Genomic DNA, 14,760 nt, shown 5'->3' with positions numbered 1-14,760 from the left:
TTCGAGGAACCTATTCATGACAAGACCTAAGCAGCGTCGACTCCGTGGCGCAACGGTAGCGCGTCTGACTCCAGATCAGAAGGTTGCGTGTTCAAATCACGTCGGGGTCACAATGAAATTTTCGTTTACGAAAGCCATAGGCGAGTATGTCAGTTTAATCAGATACCAAACGATTACAAAGAACGGACGAACAGAACTTGCTTGAAAAAAGCTACTAGTGCAATTTTCGCATTCTGACATTAAGGTGAAGGCGCCGACTCGCACTTTCTCCAGGCGCGAGGTGTCTAGTATTTTTGATATATATATCGTTTAACGCTAATATATAACTGAGAGATAATGATTACACGATATTTTGCTCGATTAGACGTCTTTAGCCAGGCAGAGTGTAATATTTTTCGTTAAGTTATGGGAATAGGAAGATCGTGAAAGAGGGTATAGCTCAGTCGTAGAGCATTCGACTGCAGATCGAGAGGTCCCCGGTTCAATCCCGGGTCCCCCTTCATTTTTCAGTATCTCGAAAAAACAAAAGACGATTGTCGCGGTGAGTTGCAAATACAAGTTTGAGATGCACTCCGCACGCCATACCGAAGGCTTTGGAGCAACATTTCAATGGGAGGATCGCAGCCAAGGGTCTTGCAGGTCATCGTCCTGCCGCCATGAGGTCGAACTGTACGAAATCCACTTGCTTGGGGGAAGAATCTTGTACACTGAATTTTATAGAATATGGTGATAGGCAAAAGTTTTCATGTACTGCTGCACGGAGAAACAAAAATTGGAGGAGCTGGGATTTGAACCCAGGACTTTCTGCATGCGAAGCAGACACTCTACCACTGAGTTACACCCCCGCCAGAGCAAGTACATCTGGGACGAGTCTCTCCTGGATACTACTGTCATTATTTCTTAGGTTTGAACGGTACAGTAAGTTTTCGAGGAACCTATTCATGACAAGACCTAAGCAGCGTCGACTCCGTGGCGCAACGGTAGCGCGTCTGACTCCAGATCAGAAGGTTGCGTGTTCAAATCACGTCGGGGTCACAATGAAATTTTCGTTTACTAAAGCCATAGGCGAGTATGTCAGTTTAATCAGATACCAAACGATTACAAAGAACGGACGAACAGAACTTGCTTGAAAAAAGCTACTAGTGCAATTTTCGCATTCTGACATTAAGGTGAAGGCGCCGACTCGCACTTTCTCCAGGCGCGAGGTGTCTAGTATTTTTGATATTTATATCGTTTAACGCTAATATATAACTGAGAGATAATGATTACACGATATTTTGCTCGATTAGACGTCTTTAGCCAGGCAGAGTGTAATATTTTTCGTTAAGTTATGGGAATAGGAAGATCGTGAAAGGGGGTATAGCTCAGTCGTAGAGCATTCGACTGCAGATCGAGAGGTCCCCGGTTCAATCCCGGGTGCCCCCTTCATTTTTCAGTATCTCGAAAAAACAAAAGACGATTGTCGCGGTGAGTTGCAAATACATGTTTGAGATGCACTCCGCACGCCATACCGAAGGCTTTGGAGCAACATTTCAAAGGGAGGATCGCAGCCAAGGGTCTTGCAGGTCATCGTCCTGCCGCCATGAGGTCGAACTGTACGAAATCCACTTGCTTGGGGGAAGAATCTTGTACACTGAATTTTATAGAATATGGTGATAGGCAAAAGTTTTCATGTACTGCTGCACGGAGAAACAAAAATTGGAGGAGCTGGGATTTGAACCCAGGACTTTCTGCATGCGAAGCAGACACTCTACCACTGAGTTACACCCCCGCCAGAGCAAGTACATCTGGGACGAGTCTCTCCTGGATACTACTGTCATTATTTCTTAGGTTTGAACGGTACAGTAAGTTTTCGAGGAACCTATTCATGACAAGACCTAAGCAGCGTCGACTCCGTGGCGCAACGGTAGCGCGTCTGACTCCAGATCAGAAGGTTGCGTGTTCAAATCACGTCGGGGTCACAATGAAATTTTCGTTTACGAAAGCCATAGGCGAGTATGTCAGTTTAATCAGATACCAAACGATTACAAAGAACGGACGAACAGAACTTGCTTGAAAAAAGCTACTAGTGCAATTTTCGCATTCTGACATTAAGGTGAAGGCGCCGACTCGCACTTTCTCCAGGCGCGAGGTGTCTAGTATTTTTGATATTTATATCGTTTAACGCTAATATATAACTGAGAGATAATGATTACACGATATTTTGCTCGATTAGACGTCTTTAGCCAGGCAGAGTGTAATATTTTTCGTTAAGTTATGGGAATAGGAAGATCGTGAAAGGGGGTATAGCTCAGTCGTAGAGCATTCGACTGCAGATCGAGAGGTCCCCGGTTCAATCCCGGGTGCCCCCTTCATTTTTCAGTATCTCGAAAAAACAAAAGACGATTGTCGCGGTGAGTTGCAAATACATGTTTGAGATGCACTCCGCACGCCATACCGAAGGCTTTGGAGCAACATTTCAATGGGAGGATCGCAGCCAAGGGTCTTGCAGGTCATCGTCCTGCCGCCATGAGGTCGAACTGTACGAAATCCACTTGCTTGGGGGAAGAATCTTGTACACTGAATTTTATAGAATATGGTGATAGGCAAAAGTTTTCATGTACTGCTGCACGGAGAAACAAAAATTGGAGGAGCTGGGATTTGAACCCAGGACTTTCTGCATGCGAAGCAGACACTCTACCACTGAGTTACACCCCCGCCAGAGCAAGTACATCTGGGACGAGTCTCTCCTGGATACTACTGTCATTATTTCTTAGGTTTGAACGGTACAGTAAGTTTTCGAGGAACCTATTCATGACAAGACCTAAGCAGCGTCGACTCCGTGGCGCAACGGTAGCGCGTCTGACTCCAGATCAGAAGGTTGCGTGTTCAAATCAAGTCGGGGTCACAATGAAATTTTCGTTTACGAAAGCCATAGGCGAGTATGTCAGTTTAATCAGATACCAAACGATTACAGAGAACGGACGAACAGAACTTGCTTGAAAAAAGCTACTAGTGCAATTTTCGCACTCTGACATTAAGGTGAAGGCGCCGACTCGCACTTTCTCCAGGCGCGAGGTGTCTAGTATTTTTGATATTTATATCGTTTAACGCTAATATATAACTGAGAGATAATGATTACACGATATTTTGCTCGATTAGACGTCTTTAGCCAGGCAGAGTGTAATATTTTTCGTTAAGTTATGGGAATAGGAAGATCGTGAAAGGGGGTATAGCTCAGTCGTAGAGCATTCGACTGCAGATCGAGAGGTCCCAGGTTCAATCCCGGGTGTCCCCTTCATTTTTCAGTATCTCGAAAAAACAAAAGACGATTGTCGCGGTGAGTTGCAAATACATGTTTGAGATGCACTCCGCACGCCATACCGAAGGCTTTGGAGCAACATTTCAATGGGAGGATCGCAGCCAAGGGTCTTGCAGGTCATCGTCCTGCCGCCATGAGGTCGAACTGTACGAAATCCACTTGCTTGGGGGAAGAATCTTGTACACTGAATTTTATAGAATATGGTGATAGGCAAAAGTTTTCATGTACTGCTGCACGGAGAAACAAAAATTGGAGGAGCTGGGATTTGAACCCAGGACTTTCTGCATGCGAAGCAGACACTCTACCACTGAGTTACACCCCCGCCAGAGCAAGTACATCTGGGACGAGTCTCTCCTGGATACTACTGTCATTATTTCTTAGGTTTGAACGGTACAGTAAGTTTTCGAGGAACCTATTCATGACAAGACCTAAGCAGCGTCGACTCCGTGGCGCAACGGTAGCGCGTCTGACTCCAGATCAGAAGGTTGCGTGTTCAAATCACGTCGGGGTCACAATGAAATTTTCGTTTACTAAAGCCATAGGCGAGTATGTCAGTTTAATCAGATACCAAACGATTACAAAGAACGGACGAACAGAACTTGCTTGAAAAAAGCTACTAGTGCAATTTTCGCATTCTGACATTAAGGTGAAGGCGCCGACTCGCACTTTCTCCAGGCGCGAGGTGTCTAGTATTTTTGATATTTATATCGTTTAACGCTAATATATAACTGAGAGATAATGATTACACGATATTTTGCTCGATTAGACGTCTTTAGCCAGGCAGAGTGTAATATTTTTCGTTAAGTTATGGGAATAGGAAGATCGTGAAAGGGGGTATAGCTCAGTCGTAGAGCATTCGACTGCAGATCGAGAGGTCCCCGGTTCAATCCCGGGTGCCCCCTTCATTTTTCAGTATCTCGAAAAAACAAAAGACGATTGTCGCGGTGAGTTGCAAATACATGTTTGAGATGCACTCCGCACGCCATACCGAAGGCTTTGGAGCAACATTTCAAAGGGAGGATCGCAGCCAAGGGTCTTGCAGGTCATCGTCCTGCCGCCATGAGGTCGAACTGTACGAAATCCACTTGCTTGGGGGAAGAATCTTGTACACTGAATTTTATAGAATATGGTGATAGGCAAAAGTTTTCATGTACTGCTGCACGGAGAAACAAAAATTGGAGGAGCTGGGATTTGAACCCAGGACTTTCTGCATGCGAAGCAGACACTCTACCACTGAGTTACACCCCCGCCAGAGCAAGTACATCTGGGACGAGTCTCTCCTGGATACTACTGTCATTATTTCTTAGGTTTGAACGGTACAGTAAGTTTTCGAGGAACCTATTCATGACAAGACCTAAGCAGCGTCGACTCCGTGGCGCAACGGTAGCGCGTCTGACTCCAGATCAGAAGGTTGCGTGTTCAAATCACGTCGGGGTCACAATGAAATTTTCGTTTACGAAAGCCATAGGCGAGTATGTCAGTTTAATCAGATACCAAACGATTACAAAGAACGGACGAACAGAACTTGCTTGAAAAAAGCTACTAGTGCAATTTTCGCATTCTGACATTAAGGTGAAGGCGCCGACTCGCACTTTCTCCAGGCGCGAGGTGTCTAGTATTTTTGATATTTATATCGTTTAACGCTAATATATAACTGAGAGATAATGATTACACGATATTTTGCTCGATTAGACGTCTTTAGCCAGGCAGAGTGTAATATTTTTCGTTAAGTTATGGGAATAGGAAGATCGTGAAAGGGGGTATAGCTCAGTCGTAGAGCATTCGACTGCAGATCGAGAGGTCCCCGGTTCAATCCCGCGTGCCCCCTTCATTTTTCAGTATCTCGAAAAAACAAAAGACGATTGTCGCGGTGAGTTGCAAATACATGTTTGAGATGCACTCCGCACGCCATACCGAAGGCTTTGGAGCAACATTTCAAAGGGAGGATCGCAGCCAAGGGTCTTGCAGGTCATCGTCCTGCCGCCATGAGGTCGAACTGTACGAAATCCACTTGCTTGGGGGAAGAATCTTGTACACTGAATTTTATAGAATATGGTGATAGGCAAAAGTTTTCATGTACTGCTGCACGGAGAAACAAAAATTGGAGGAGCTGGGATTTGAACCCAGGACTTTCTGCATGCGAAGCAGACACTCTACCACTGAGTTACACCCCCGCCAGAGCAAGTACATCTGGGACGAGTCTCTCCTGGATACTACTGTCATTATTTCTTAGGTTTGAACGGTACAGTAAGTTTTCGAGGAACCTATTCATGACAAGACCTAAGCAGCGTCGACTCCGTGGCGCAACGGTAGCGCGTCTGACTCCAGATCAGAAGGTTGCGTGTTCAAATCACGTCGGGGTCACAATGAAATTTTCGTTTACGAAAGCCATAGGCGAGTATGTCAGTTTAATCAGATACCAAACGATTACAAAGAACGGACGAACAGAACTTGCTTGAAAAAAGCTACTAGTGCAATTTTCGCATTCTGACATTAAGGTGAAGGCGCCGACTCGCACTTTCTCCAGGCGCGAGGTGTCTAGTATTTTTGATATTTATATCGTTTAACGCTAATATATAACTGAGAGATAATGATTACACGATATTTTGCTCGATTAGACGTCTTTAGCCAGGCAGAGTGTAATATTTTTCGTTAAGTTATGGGAATAGGAAGATCGTGAAAGGGGGTATAGCTCAGTCGTAGAGCATTCGACTGCAGATCGAGAGGTCCCCGGTTCAATCCCGGGTGCCCCCTTCATTTTTCAGTATCTCGAAAAAACAAAAGACGATTGTCGCGGTGAGTTGCAAATACATGTTTGAGATGCACTCCGCACGCCATACCGAAGGCTTTGGAGCAACATTTCAATGGGAGGATCGCAGCCAAGGGTCTTGCAGGTCATCGTCCTGCCGCCATGAGGTCGAACTGTACGAAATCCACTTGCTTGGGGGAAGAATCTTGTACACTGAATTTTATAGAATATGGTGATAGGCAAAAGTTTTCATGTACTGCTGCACGGAGAAACAAAAATTGGAGGAGCTGGGATTTGAACCCAGGACTTTCTGCATGCGAAGCAGACACTCTACCACTGAGTTACACCCCCGCCAGAGCAAGTACATCTGGGACGAGTCTCTCCTGGATACTACTGTCATTATTTCTTAGGTTTGAACGGTACAGTAAGTTTTCGAGGAACCTATTCATGACAAGACCTAAGCAGCGTCGACTCCGTGGCGCAACGGTAGCGCGTCTGACTCCAGATCAGAAGGTTGCGTGTTCAAATCACGTCGGGGTCACAATGAAATTTTCGTTTACGAAAGCCATAGGCGAGTATGTCAGTTTAATCAGATACCAAACGATTACAAAGAACGGACGAACAGAACTTGCTTGAAAAAAGCTACTAGTGCAATTTTCGCATTCTGACATTAAGGTGAAGGCGCCGACTCGCACTTTCTCCAGGCGCGAGGTGTCTAGTATTTTTGATATTTATATCGTTTAACGCTAATATATAACTGAGAGATAATGATTACACGATATTTTGCTCGATTAGACGTCTTTAGCCAGGCAGAGTGTAATATTTTTCGTTAAGTTATGGGAATAGGAAGATCGTGAAAGGGGGTATAGCTCAGTCGTAGAGCATTCGACTGCAGATCGAGAGGTCCCCGGTTCAATCCCGGGTGCCCCCTTCATTTTTCAGTATCTCGAAAAAACAAAAGACGATTGTCGCGGTGAGTTGCAAATACATGTTTGAGATGCACTCCGCACGCCCTACCGAAGGCTTTGGAGCAACATTTCAATGGGAGGATCGCAGCCAAGGGTCTTGCAGGTCATCGTCCTGCCGCCATGAGGTCGAACTGTACGAAATCCACTTGCTTGGGGGAAGAATCTTGTACACTGAATTTTATAGAATATGGTGATAGGCAAAAGTTTTCATGTACTGCTGCACGGAGAAACAAAAATTGGAGGAGCTGGGATTTGAACCCAGGACTTTCTGCATGCGAAGCAGACACTCTACCACTGAGTTACACCCCCGCCAGAGCAAGTACATCTGGGACGAGTCTCTCCTGGATACTACTGTCATTATTTCTTAGGTTTGAACGGTACAGTAAGTTTTCGAGGAACCTATTCATGACAAGACCTAAGCAGCGTCGACTCCGTGGCGCAACGGTAGCGCGTCTGACTCCAGATCAGAAGGTTGCGTGTTCAAATCACGTTGGGGTCACAATGAAATTTTCGTTTACGAAAGCCATAGGCGAGTATGTCAGTTTAATCAGATACCAAACGATTACAAAGAACGGACGAACAGAACTTGCTTGAAAAAAGCTACTAGTGCAATTTTCGCATTCTGACATTAAGGTGAAGGCGCCGACTCGCACTTTCTCCAGGCGCGAGGTGTCTAGTATTTTTGATATTTATATCGTTTAACGCTAATATATAACTGAGAAATAATGATTACACGATATTTTGCTCGATTAGACGTCTTTAGCCAGGCAGAGTGTAATATTTTTCGTTAAGTTATGGGAATAGGAAGATCGTGAAAGGGGGTATAGCTCAGTCGTAGAGCATTCGACTGCAGATCGAGAGGTCCCCGGTTCAATCCCGGGTGCCCCCTTCATTTTTCAGTATCTCGAAAAAACAAAAGACGATTGTCGCGGTGAGTTGCAAATACATGTTTGAGATGCACTCCGCACGCCATACCGAAGGCTTTGGAGCAACATTTCAATGGGAGGATCGCAGCCAAGGGTCTTGCAGGTCATCGTCCTGCCGCCATGAGGTCGAACTGTACGAAATCCACTTGCTTGGGGGAAGAATCTTGTACACTGAATTTTATAGAATATGGTGATAGGCAAAAGTTTTCATGTACTGCTGCACGGAGAAACAAAAATTGGAGGAGCTGGGATTTGAACCCAGGACTTTCTGCATGCGAAGCAGACACTCTACCACTGAGTTACACCCCCGCCAGAGCAAGTACATCTGGGACGAGTCTCTCCTGGATACTACTGTCATTATTTCTTAGGTTTGAACGGTACAGTAAGTTTTCGAGGAACCTATTCATGACAAAACCTAAGCAGCGTCGACTCCGTGGCGCAACGGTAGCGCGTCTGACTCCAGATCAGAAGGTTGCGTGTTCAAATCACGTCGGGGTCACAATGAAATTTTCGTTTACGAAAGCCATAGGCGAGTATGTCAGTTTAATCAGATACCAAACGATTACAAAGAACGGACGAACAGAACTTGCTTGAAAAAAGCTACTAGTGCAATTTTCGCATTCTGACATTAAGGTGAAGGCGCCGACTCGCACTTTCTCCAGGCGCGAGGTGTCTCGTATTTTTGATATTTATATCGTTTAACGCTAATATATAACTGAGAGATAATGATTACACGATATTTTGCTCGATTAGACGTCTTTAGCCAGGCAGAGTGTAATATTTTTCGTTAAGTTATGGGAATAGGAAGAACGTGAAAGGGGGTATAGCTCAGTCGTAGAGCATTCGACTGCAGATCGAGAGGTCCCCGGTTCAATCCCGGGTGCCCCCTTCATTTTTCAGTATCTCGAAAAAACAAAAGACGATTGTCGCGGTGAGTTGCAAATACATGTTTGAGATGCACTCCGCACGCCATACCGAAGGCTTTGGAGCAACATTTCAATGGGAGGATCGCAGCCAAGGGTCTTGCAGGTCATCGTCCTGCCGCCATGAGGTCGAACTGTACGAAATCCACTTGCTTGGGGGAAGAATCTTGTACACTGAATTTTATAGAATATGGTGATAGGCAAAAGTTTTCATGTACTGCTGCACGGAGAAACAAAAATTGGAGGAGCTGGGATTTGAACCCAGGACTTTCTGCATGCGAAGCAGACACTCTACCACTGAGTTACACCCCCGCCAGAGCAAGTACATCTGGGACGAGTCTCTCCTGGATACTACTGTCATTATTTCTTAGGTTTGAACGGTACAGTAAGTTTTCGAGGAACCTATTCATGACAAGACCTAAGCAGCGTCGACTCCGTGGCGCAACGGTAGCGCGTCTGACTCCAGATCAGAAGGTTGCGTGTTCAAATCACGTCGGGGTCACAATGAAATTTTCGTTTACGAAAGCCATAGGCGAGTATGTCAGTTTAATCAGATACCAAACGATTACAAAGAACGGACGAACAGAACTTGCTTGAAAAAAGCTACTAGTGCAATTTTCGCATTCTGACATTAAGGTGAAGGCGCCGACTCGCACTTTCTCCAGGCGCGAGGTGTCTAGTATTTTTGATATTTATATCGTTTAACGCTAATATATAACTGAGAGATAATGATTACACGATATTTTGCTCGATTAGACGTCTTTAGCCAGGCAGAGTGTAATATTTTTCGTTAAGTTATGGGAATAGGAAGATCGTGAAAGGGGGTATAGCTCAGTCGTAGAGCATTCGACTGCAGATCGAGAGGTCCCCGGTTCAATCCCGGGTGCCCCCTTCATTTTTCAGTATCTCGAAAAAACAAAAGACGATTGTCGCGGTGAGTTGCAAATACATGTTTGAGATGGACTCCGCACGCCATACCGAAGGCTTTGGAGCAACATTTCAATGGGAGGATCGCAGCCAAGGGTCTTGCAGGTCATCGTCCTGCCGCCATGAGGTCGAACTGTACGAAATCCACTTGCTTGGGGGAAGAATCTTGTACACTGAATTTTATAGAATATGGTGATAGGCAAAAGTTTTCATGTACTGCTGCACGGAGAAACAAAAATTGGAGGAGCTGGGATTTGAACCCAGGACTTTCTGCATGCGAAGCAGACACTCTACCACTGAGTTACACCCCCGCCAGAGCAAGTACATCTGGGACGAGTCTCTCCTGGATACTACTGTCATTATTTCTTAGGTTTGAACGGTACAGTAAGTTTTCGAGGAACCTATTCATGACAAAACCTAAGCAGCGTCGACTCCGTGGCGCAACGGTAGCGCGTCTGACTCCAGATCAGAAGGTTGCGTGTTCAAATCACGTCGGGGTCACAATGAAATTTTCGTTTACGAAAGCCATAGGCGAGTATGTCAGTTTAATCAGATACCAAACGATTACAAAGAACGGACGAACAGAACTTGCTTGAAAAAAGCTACTAGTGCAATTTTCGCATTCTGACATTAAGGTGAAGGCGCCGACTCGCACTTTCTCCAGGCGCGAGGTGTCTAGTATTTTTGATATTTATATCGTTTAACGCTAATATATAACTGAGAGATAATGATTACACGATATTTTGCTCGATTAGAGGTCTTTAGCCAGGCAGAGTGTAATATTTTTCGTTAAGTTATGGGAATAGGAAGATCGTGAAAGGGGGTATAGCTCAGTCGTAGAGCATTCGACTGCAGATCGAGAGGTCCCCGGTTCAATCCCGGGTGCCCCCTTCATTTTTCAGTATCTCGAAAAAACAAAAGACGATTGTCGCGGTGAGTTGCAAATACATGTTTGAGATGCACTCCGCACGCCATACCGAAGGCTTTGGAGCAACATTTCAATGGGAGGATCGCAGCCAAGGGTCTTGCAGGTCATCGTCCTGCCGCCATGAGGTCGAACTGTACGAAATCCACTTGCTTGGGGGAAGAATCTTGTACACTGAATTTTATAGAATATGGTGATAGGCAAAAGTTTTCATGTACTGCTGCACGGAGAAACAAAAATTGGAGGAGTTGGGATTTGAACCCAGGACTTTGTGCATGCGAAGCAGACACTCTACCACTGAGTTACACCCCCGCCAGAGCAAGTACATCTGGGACGAGTCTCTCCTGGATACTACTGTCATTATTTCTTAGGTTTGAACGGTACAGTAAGTTTTCGAGGAACCTATTCATGACAAGACCTAAGCAGCGTCGACTCCGTGGCGCAACGGTAGCGCGTCTGACTCCAGATCAGAAGGTTGCGTGTTCAAATCACGTCGGGGTCACAACGAAATTTTCGTTTACGAAAGCCATAGGCGAGTATGTCAGTTTAATCAGATACCAAACGATTACAAAGAACGGACGAACAGAACTTGCTTTAAAAAAGCTACTAGTGCAATTTTCGCATTCTGACATTAAGGTGAAGGCGCCGACTCGCACTTTCTCCAGGCGCGAGGTGTCTAGTATTTTTGATATTTATATCGTTTAACGCTAATATATAACTGAGAGATAATGATTACACGATATTTTGCTCGATTAGACGTCTTTAGCCAGGCAGAGTGTAATATTTTTCGTTAAGTTATGGGAATAGGAAGATCGTGAAAGGGGGTATAGCTCAGTCGTAGAGCATTCGACTGCAGATCGAGAGGTCCCCGGCTCAATCCCGGGTGCCCCCTTCATTTTTCAGTATCTCGAAAAAACAAAAGACGATTGTCGCGGTGAGTTGCAAATACACGTTTGAGACGCACTCCGCACGCCATACCGAAGGCTTTGGAGCAACATTTCAATGGGAGGATCGCAGCCAAGGGTCTTGCAGGTCATCGTCCTGCCGCCATGAGGTCGAACTGTACGAAATCCACTTGCTTGGGGGAAGAATCTTGTACACTGAATTTTATAGAATATGGTGATAGGCAAAAGTTTTCATGTACTGCTGCACGGAGAAACAAAAATTGGAGGAGCTGGGATTTGAACCCAGGACTTTCTGGATGCGAAGCAGACACTCTACCACTGAGTTACACCCCCGCCAGAGCAAGTACATCTGGGACGAGTCTCTCCTGGATACTACTGTCATTATTTCTTAGGTTTGAACGGTACAGTAAGTTTTCGAGGAACCTATTCATGACAAGACCTAAGCAGCGTCGACTCCGTGGCGCAACGGTAGCGCGTCTGACTCCAGATCAGAAGGTTGCGTGTTCAAATCACGTCGGGGTCACAATGAAATTTTCGTTTACGAAAGCCATAGGCGAGTATGTCAGTTTAATCAGATACCAAACGATTACAAAGAACGGACGAACAGAACTTGCTTGAAAAAAGCTACTAGTGCAATTTTCGCATTCTGACATTAAGGTGAAGGCGCCGACTCGCACTTTCTCCAGGCGCGAGGTGTCTAGTATTTTTGATATTTATATCGTTTAACGCTAATATATAACTGAGAGATAATGATTACACGATATTTTGCTCGATTAGACGTCTTTAGCCAGGCAGAGTGTAATATTTTTCGTTAAGTTATGGGAATAGGAAGATCGTGAAAGGGGGTATAGCTCAGTCGTAGAGCATTCGATTGCAGATCGAGAGGTCCCCGGCTCAATCCCGGGTGCCCCCTTCATTTTTCAGTATCTCGAAAAAACAAAAGACGATTGTCGCGGTGAGTTGCAAATACACGTTTGAGATGCACTCCGCACGCCATACCGAAGGCTTTGGAGCAACATTTCAATGGGAGGATCGCAGCCAAGGGTCTTGCAGGTCATCGTCCTGCCGCCATGAGGTCGAACTGTACGAAATCCACTTGCTTGGGGGAAGAATCTTGTACACTGAATTTTATAGAATATGGTGATAGGCAAAAGTTTTCATGTACTGCTGCACGGAGAAACAAAAATTGGAGGAGCTGGGATTTGAACCCAGGACTTTCTGCATGCGAAGCAGACACTCTACCACTGAGTTACACCCCCGCCAGAGCAAGTACATCTGGGACGAGTCTCTCCTGGATACTACTGTCATTATTTCTTAGGTTTGAACGGTACAGTAAGTTTTCGAGGAACCTATTCATGACAAGACCTAAGCAGCGTCGACTCCGTGGCGCAACGGTAGCGCGTCTGACTCCAGATCAGAAGGTTGCGTGTTCAAATCACGTCGGGGTCCCAATGAAATTTTCGTTTACGAAAGCCATAGGCGAGTATGTCAGTTTAATCAGATACCAAACGATTACAAAGAACGAACGAACAGAACTTGCTTGAAAAAAGCTACTAGTGCAATTTTCGCATTCTGACATTAAGGTGAAGGCGCCGACTCGCACTTTCTCCAGGCGCGAGGTGTCTAGTATTTTTGATATTTATATCGTTTAACGCTAATATATAACTGAGAGATAATGATTACACGATATTTTGCTCGATTAGACGTCTTTAGCCAGGCAGAGTGTAATATTTTTCGTTAAGTTATGGGAATAGGAAGATCGTGAAAGGGGGTATAGCTCAGTCGTAGAGCATTCGACTGCAGATCGAGAGGTCCCCGGTTCAATCCCGGGTGCCCCCTTCATTTTTCAGTATCTCGAAAAAACAAAAGACGATTGTCGCGGTGAGTTGCAAATACATGTTTGAGATGCACTCCGCACGCCATACCGAAGGCTTTGGAGCAACATTTCAATGGGAGGATCGCAGCCAAGGGTCTTGCAGGTCATCGTCCTGCCGCCATGAGGTCGAACTGTACGAAATCCACTTGCTTGGGGGAAGAATCTTGTACACTGAATTTTATAGAATATGGTGATAGGCAAAAGTTTTCATGTACTGCTGCACGGAGAAACAAAAATTGGAGGAGCTGGGATTTGAACCCAGGACTTTCTGCATGCGAAGCAGACACTCTACCACTGAGTTACACCCCCGCCAGAGCAAGTACATCTGGGACGAGTCTCTCCTGGATACTACTGTCATTATTTCTTAGGTTTGAACGGTACAGTAAGTTTTCGAGGAACCTATTCATGACAAGACCTAAGCAGCGTCGACTCCGTGGCGCAACGGTAGCGCGTCTGACTCCAGATCAGAAGGTTGCGTGTTCAAATCACGTCGGGGTCACAATGAAATTTTCGTTTACGAAAGCCATAGGCGAGTATGTCAGTTTAATCAGATACCAAACGATTACAAAGAACGGACGAACAGAACTTGCTTGAAAAAAGCTACTAGTGCAATTTTCGCATTCTGACATTAAGGTGAAGGCGCCGACTCGCACTTTCTCCAGGCGCGAGGTGTCTAGTATTTTTGATATTTATATCGTTTAACGCTAATATATAACTGAGAGATAATGATTACACGATATTTTGCTCGATTAGACGTCTTTAGCCAGGCAGAGTGTAATATTTTTCGTTAAGTTATGGGAATAGGAAGATCGTGAAAGGGGGTATAGCTCAGTCGTAGAGCATTCGACTGCAGATCGAGAGGTCCCCGGTTCAATCCCGGGTGCCCCCTTCATTTTTCAGTATCTCGAAAAAACAAAAGACGATTGTCGCGGTGAGTTGCAAATACATGTTTGAGATGCACTCCGCACGCCATACCGAAGGCTTTGGAGCAACATTTCAATGGGAGGATCGCAGCCAAGGGTCTTGCAGGTCATCGTCCTGCCGCCATGAGGTCGAACTGTACGAAATCCACTTGCTTGGGGGAAGAATCTTGTACACTGAATTTTATAGAATATGGTGATAGGCAAAAGTTTTCATGTACTGCTGCACGGAGAAACAAAAATTGGAGGAGCTGGGATTTGAACCCAGGACTTTCTGCATGCGAAGCAGACACTCTACCACTGAGTTACACCCCCGCCAGAGCAAGTACATCTGGGACGA

At 45.4% G+C, this 14,760-nt stretch overlaps 48 non-coding genes across 48 annotated transcripts; 32 read left to right on the top strand and 16 right to left on the bottom strand.

Annotated features, from left to right (window-relative positions):
- Positions 1-38: 38 nt before the first annotated feature.
- Trnaw-cca (transfer RNA tryptophan (anticodon CCA)) lies at positions 39-110 on the top strand. The gene has a single exon. It is a non-coding gene; the product is annotated as a tRNA-Trp (tRNA).
- Positions 111-428: 318 nt separating this feature from the next.
- Positions 429-502, top strand: Trnac-gca (transfer RNA cysteine (anticodon GCA)). The gene has a single exon. It is a non-coding gene; the product is annotated as a tRNA-Cys (tRNA).
- Positions 503-773: 271 nt separating this feature from the next.
- Trnaa-cgc (transfer RNA alanine (anticodon CGC)) lies at positions 774-845 on the bottom strand. Its single transcript has one exon. It is a non-coding gene; the product is annotated as a tRNA-Ala (tRNA).
- Positions 846-963: 118 nt separating this feature from the next.
- Trnaw-cca (transfer RNA tryptophan (anticodon CCA)) lies at positions 964-1,035 on the top strand. Its single transcript has one exon. It is a non-coding gene; the product is annotated as a tRNA-Trp (tRNA).
- A 318-nt stretch (positions 1,036-1,353) lies between these two features.
- On the top strand, positions 1,354-1,425 carry Trnac-gca (transfer RNA cysteine (anticodon GCA)). The gene has a single exon. It is a non-coding gene; the product is annotated as a tRNA-Cys (tRNA).
- Positions 1,426-1,699: 274 nt separating this feature from the next.
- Trnaa-cgc (transfer RNA alanine (anticodon CGC)) lies at positions 1,700-1,771 on the bottom strand. Its single transcript has one exon. It is a non-coding gene; the product is annotated as a tRNA-Ala (tRNA).
- A 118-nt stretch (positions 1,772-1,889) lies between these two features.
- Positions 1,890-1,961, top strand: Trnaw-cca (transfer RNA tryptophan (anticodon CCA)). Its single transcript has one exon. It is a non-coding gene; the product is annotated as a tRNA-Trp (tRNA).
- A 318-nt stretch (positions 1,962-2,279) lies between these two features.
- Positions 2,280-2,351, top strand: Trnac-gca (transfer RNA cysteine (anticodon GCA)). The gene has a single exon. It is a non-coding gene; the product is annotated as a tRNA-Cys (tRNA).
- A 274-nt stretch (positions 2,352-2,625) lies between these two features.
- Trnaa-cgc (transfer RNA alanine (anticodon CGC)) lies at positions 2,626-2,697 on the bottom strand. The gene has a single exon. It is a non-coding gene; the product is annotated as a tRNA-Ala (tRNA).
- Positions 2,698-2,815: 118 nt separating this feature from the next.
- Trnaw-cca (transfer RNA tryptophan (anticodon CCA)) lies at positions 2,816-2,887 on the top strand. The gene has a single exon. It is a non-coding gene; the product is annotated as a tRNA-Trp (tRNA).
- A 318-nt stretch (positions 2,888-3,205) lies between these two features.
- Trnac-gca (transfer RNA cysteine (anticodon GCA)) lies at positions 3,206-3,277 on the top strand. The gene has a single exon. It is a non-coding gene; the product is annotated as a tRNA-Cys (tRNA).
- A 274-nt stretch (positions 3,278-3,551) lies between these two features.
- Positions 3,552-3,623, bottom strand: Trnaa-cgc (transfer RNA alanine (anticodon CGC)). The gene has a single exon. It is a non-coding gene; the product is annotated as a tRNA-Ala (tRNA).
- Positions 3,624-3,741: 118 nt separating this feature from the next.
- On the top strand, positions 3,742-3,813 carry Trnaw-cca (transfer RNA tryptophan (anticodon CCA)). The gene has a single exon. It is a non-coding gene; the product is annotated as a tRNA-Trp (tRNA).
- A 318-nt stretch (positions 3,814-4,131) lies between these two features.
- On the top strand, positions 4,132-4,203 carry Trnac-gca (transfer RNA cysteine (anticodon GCA)). Its single transcript has one exon. It is a non-coding gene; the product is annotated as a tRNA-Cys (tRNA).
- Positions 4,204-4,477: 274 nt separating this feature from the next.
- Positions 4,478-4,549, bottom strand: Trnaa-cgc (transfer RNA alanine (anticodon CGC)). Its single transcript has one exon. It is a non-coding gene; the product is annotated as a tRNA-Ala (tRNA).
- A 118-nt stretch (positions 4,550-4,667) lies between these two features.
- On the top strand, positions 4,668-4,739 carry Trnaw-cca (transfer RNA tryptophan (anticodon CCA)). Its single transcript has one exon. It is a non-coding gene; the product is annotated as a tRNA-Trp (tRNA).
- A 318-nt stretch (positions 4,740-5,057) lies between these two features.
- Positions 5,058-5,129, top strand: Trnac-gca (transfer RNA cysteine (anticodon GCA)). The gene has a single exon. It is a non-coding gene; the product is annotated as a tRNA-Cys (tRNA).
- Positions 5,130-5,403: 274 nt separating this feature from the next.
- Trnaa-cgc (transfer RNA alanine (anticodon CGC)) lies at positions 5,404-5,475 on the bottom strand. The gene has a single exon. It is a non-coding gene; the product is annotated as a tRNA-Ala (tRNA).
- A 118-nt stretch (positions 5,476-5,593) lies between these two features.
- Trnaw-cca (transfer RNA tryptophan (anticodon CCA)) lies at positions 5,594-5,665 on the top strand. The gene has a single exon. It is a non-coding gene; the product is annotated as a tRNA-Trp (tRNA).
- Positions 5,666-5,983: 318 nt separating this feature from the next.
- Positions 5,984-6,055, top strand: Trnac-gca (transfer RNA cysteine (anticodon GCA)). The gene has a single exon. It is a non-coding gene; the product is annotated as a tRNA-Cys (tRNA).
- A 274-nt stretch (positions 6,056-6,329) lies between these two features.
- Positions 6,330-6,401, bottom strand: Trnaa-cgc (transfer RNA alanine (anticodon CGC)). The gene has a single exon. It is a non-coding gene; the product is annotated as a tRNA-Ala (tRNA).
- A 118-nt stretch (positions 6,402-6,519) lies between these two features.
- Positions 6,520-6,591, top strand: Trnaw-cca (transfer RNA tryptophan (anticodon CCA)). The gene has a single exon. It is a non-coding gene; the product is annotated as a tRNA-Trp (tRNA).
- A 318-nt stretch (positions 6,592-6,909) lies between these two features.
- Positions 6,910-6,981, top strand: Trnac-gca (transfer RNA cysteine (anticodon GCA)). The gene has a single exon. It is a non-coding gene; the product is annotated as a tRNA-Cys (tRNA).
- A 274-nt stretch (positions 6,982-7,255) lies between these two features.
- Trnaa-cgc (transfer RNA alanine (anticodon CGC)) lies at positions 7,256-7,327 on the bottom strand. The gene has a single exon. It is a non-coding gene; the product is annotated as a tRNA-Ala (tRNA).
- Positions 7,328-7,445: 118 nt separating this feature from the next.
- Positions 7,446-7,517, top strand: Trnaw-cca (transfer RNA tryptophan (anticodon CCA)). Its single transcript has one exon. It is a non-coding gene; the product is annotated as a tRNA-Trp (tRNA).
- A 318-nt stretch (positions 7,518-7,835) lies between these two features.
- Trnac-gca (transfer RNA cysteine (anticodon GCA)) lies at positions 7,836-7,907 on the top strand. Its single transcript has one exon. It is a non-coding gene; the product is annotated as a tRNA-Cys (tRNA).
- Positions 7,908-8,181: 274 nt separating this feature from the next.
- On the bottom strand, positions 8,182-8,253 carry Trnaa-cgc (transfer RNA alanine (anticodon CGC)). The gene has a single exon. It is a non-coding gene; the product is annotated as a tRNA-Ala (tRNA).
- A 118-nt stretch (positions 8,254-8,371) lies between these two features.
- Positions 8,372-8,443, top strand: Trnaw-cca (transfer RNA tryptophan (anticodon CCA)). Its single transcript has one exon. It is a non-coding gene; the product is annotated as a tRNA-Trp (tRNA).
- Positions 8,444-8,761: 318 nt separating this feature from the next.
- On the top strand, positions 8,762-8,833 carry Trnac-gca (transfer RNA cysteine (anticodon GCA)). The gene has a single exon. It is a non-coding gene; the product is annotated as a tRNA-Cys (tRNA).
- A 274-nt stretch (positions 8,834-9,107) lies between these two features.
- Trnaa-cgc (transfer RNA alanine (anticodon CGC)) lies at positions 9,108-9,179 on the bottom strand. The gene has a single exon. It is a non-coding gene; the product is annotated as a tRNA-Ala (tRNA).
- A 118-nt stretch (positions 9,180-9,297) lies between these two features.
- Positions 9,298-9,369, top strand: Trnaw-cca (transfer RNA tryptophan (anticodon CCA)). The gene has a single exon. It is a non-coding gene; the product is annotated as a tRNA-Trp (tRNA).
- Positions 9,370-9,687: 318 nt separating this feature from the next.
- Positions 9,688-9,759, top strand: Trnac-gca (transfer RNA cysteine (anticodon GCA)). The gene has a single exon. It is a non-coding gene; the product is annotated as a tRNA-Cys (tRNA).
- Positions 9,760-10,033: 274 nt separating this feature from the next.
- Trnaa-cgc (transfer RNA alanine (anticodon CGC)) lies at positions 10,034-10,105 on the bottom strand. The gene has a single exon. It is a non-coding gene; the product is annotated as a tRNA-Ala (tRNA).
- Positions 10,106-10,223: 118 nt separating this feature from the next.
- Positions 10,224-10,295, top strand: Trnaw-cca (transfer RNA tryptophan (anticodon CCA)). Its single transcript has one exon. It is a non-coding gene; the product is annotated as a tRNA-Trp (tRNA).
- Positions 10,296-10,613: 318 nt separating this feature from the next.
- On the top strand, positions 10,614-10,685 carry Trnac-gca (transfer RNA cysteine (anticodon GCA)). Its single transcript has one exon. It is a non-coding gene; the product is annotated as a tRNA-Cys (tRNA).
- Positions 10,686-10,959: 274 nt separating this feature from the next.
- Trnaa-cgc (transfer RNA alanine (anticodon CGC)) lies at positions 10,960-11,031 on the bottom strand. The gene has a single exon. It is a non-coding gene; the product is annotated as a tRNA-Ala (tRNA).
- A 118-nt stretch (positions 11,032-11,149) lies between these two features.
- Positions 11,150-11,221, top strand: Trnaw-cca (transfer RNA tryptophan (anticodon CCA)). The gene has a single exon. It is a non-coding gene; the product is annotated as a tRNA-Trp (tRNA).
- A 318-nt stretch (positions 11,222-11,539) lies between these two features.
- On the top strand, positions 11,540-11,611 carry Trnac-gca (transfer RNA cysteine (anticodon GCA)). Its single transcript has one exon. It is a non-coding gene; the product is annotated as a tRNA-Cys (tRNA).
- Positions 11,612-11,885: 274 nt separating this feature from the next.
- On the bottom strand, positions 11,886-11,957 carry Trnaa-cgc (transfer RNA alanine (anticodon CGC)). The gene has a single exon. It is a non-coding gene; the product is annotated as a tRNA-Ala (tRNA).
- Positions 11,958-12,075: 118 nt separating this feature from the next.
- On the top strand, positions 12,076-12,147 carry Trnaw-cca (transfer RNA tryptophan (anticodon CCA)). Its single transcript has one exon. It is a non-coding gene; the product is annotated as a tRNA-Trp (tRNA).
- A 318-nt stretch (positions 12,148-12,465) lies between these two features.
- Trnac-gca (transfer RNA cysteine (anticodon GCA)) lies at positions 12,466-12,537 on the top strand. Its single transcript has one exon. It is a non-coding gene; the product is annotated as a tRNA-Cys (tRNA).
- Positions 12,538-12,811: 274 nt separating this feature from the next.
- Trnaa-cgc (transfer RNA alanine (anticodon CGC)) lies at positions 12,812-12,883 on the bottom strand. Its single transcript has one exon. It is a non-coding gene; the product is annotated as a tRNA-Ala (tRNA).
- A 118-nt stretch (positions 12,884-13,001) lies between these two features.
- Positions 13,002-13,073, top strand: Trnaw-cca (transfer RNA tryptophan (anticodon CCA)). The gene has a single exon. It is a non-coding gene; the product is annotated as a tRNA-Trp (tRNA).
- Positions 13,074-13,391: 318 nt separating this feature from the next.
- Positions 13,392-13,463, top strand: Trnac-gca (transfer RNA cysteine (anticodon GCA)). The gene has a single exon. It is a non-coding gene; the product is annotated as a tRNA-Cys (tRNA).
- Positions 13,464-13,737: 274 nt separating this feature from the next.
- Positions 13,738-13,809, bottom strand: Trnaa-cgc (transfer RNA alanine (anticodon CGC)). The gene has a single exon. It is a non-coding gene; the product is annotated as a tRNA-Ala (tRNA).
- A 118-nt stretch (positions 13,810-13,927) lies between these two features.
- Trnaw-cca (transfer RNA tryptophan (anticodon CCA)) lies at positions 13,928-13,999 on the top strand. The gene has a single exon. It is a non-coding gene; the product is annotated as a tRNA-Trp (tRNA).
- A 318-nt stretch (positions 14,000-14,317) lies between these two features.
- Positions 14,318-14,389, top strand: Trnac-gca (transfer RNA cysteine (anticodon GCA)). The gene has a single exon. It is a non-coding gene; the product is annotated as a tRNA-Cys (tRNA).
- Positions 14,390-14,663: 274 nt separating this feature from the next.
- Trnaa-cgc (transfer RNA alanine (anticodon CGC)) lies at positions 14,664-14,735 on the bottom strand. The gene has a single exon. It is a non-coding gene; the product is annotated as a tRNA-Ala (tRNA).
- Positions 14,736-14,760: the final 25 nt, after the last annotated feature.

The sequence above is a fragment of the Schistocerca cancellata genome, chromosome 3 (assembly GCF_023864275.1).
Source record: "Schistocerca cancellata isolate TAMUIC-IGC-003103 chromosome 3, iqSchCanc2.1, whole genome shotgun sequence".
Classification (NCBI taxonomy): Eukaryota; Metazoa; Arthropoda; class Insecta; order Orthoptera; family Acrididae; genus Schistocerca; species Schistocerca cancellata.
Note: the sequence above shows the minus strand (reverse complement) of the source record. Positions and strands in the feature narration are given on the sequence as shown.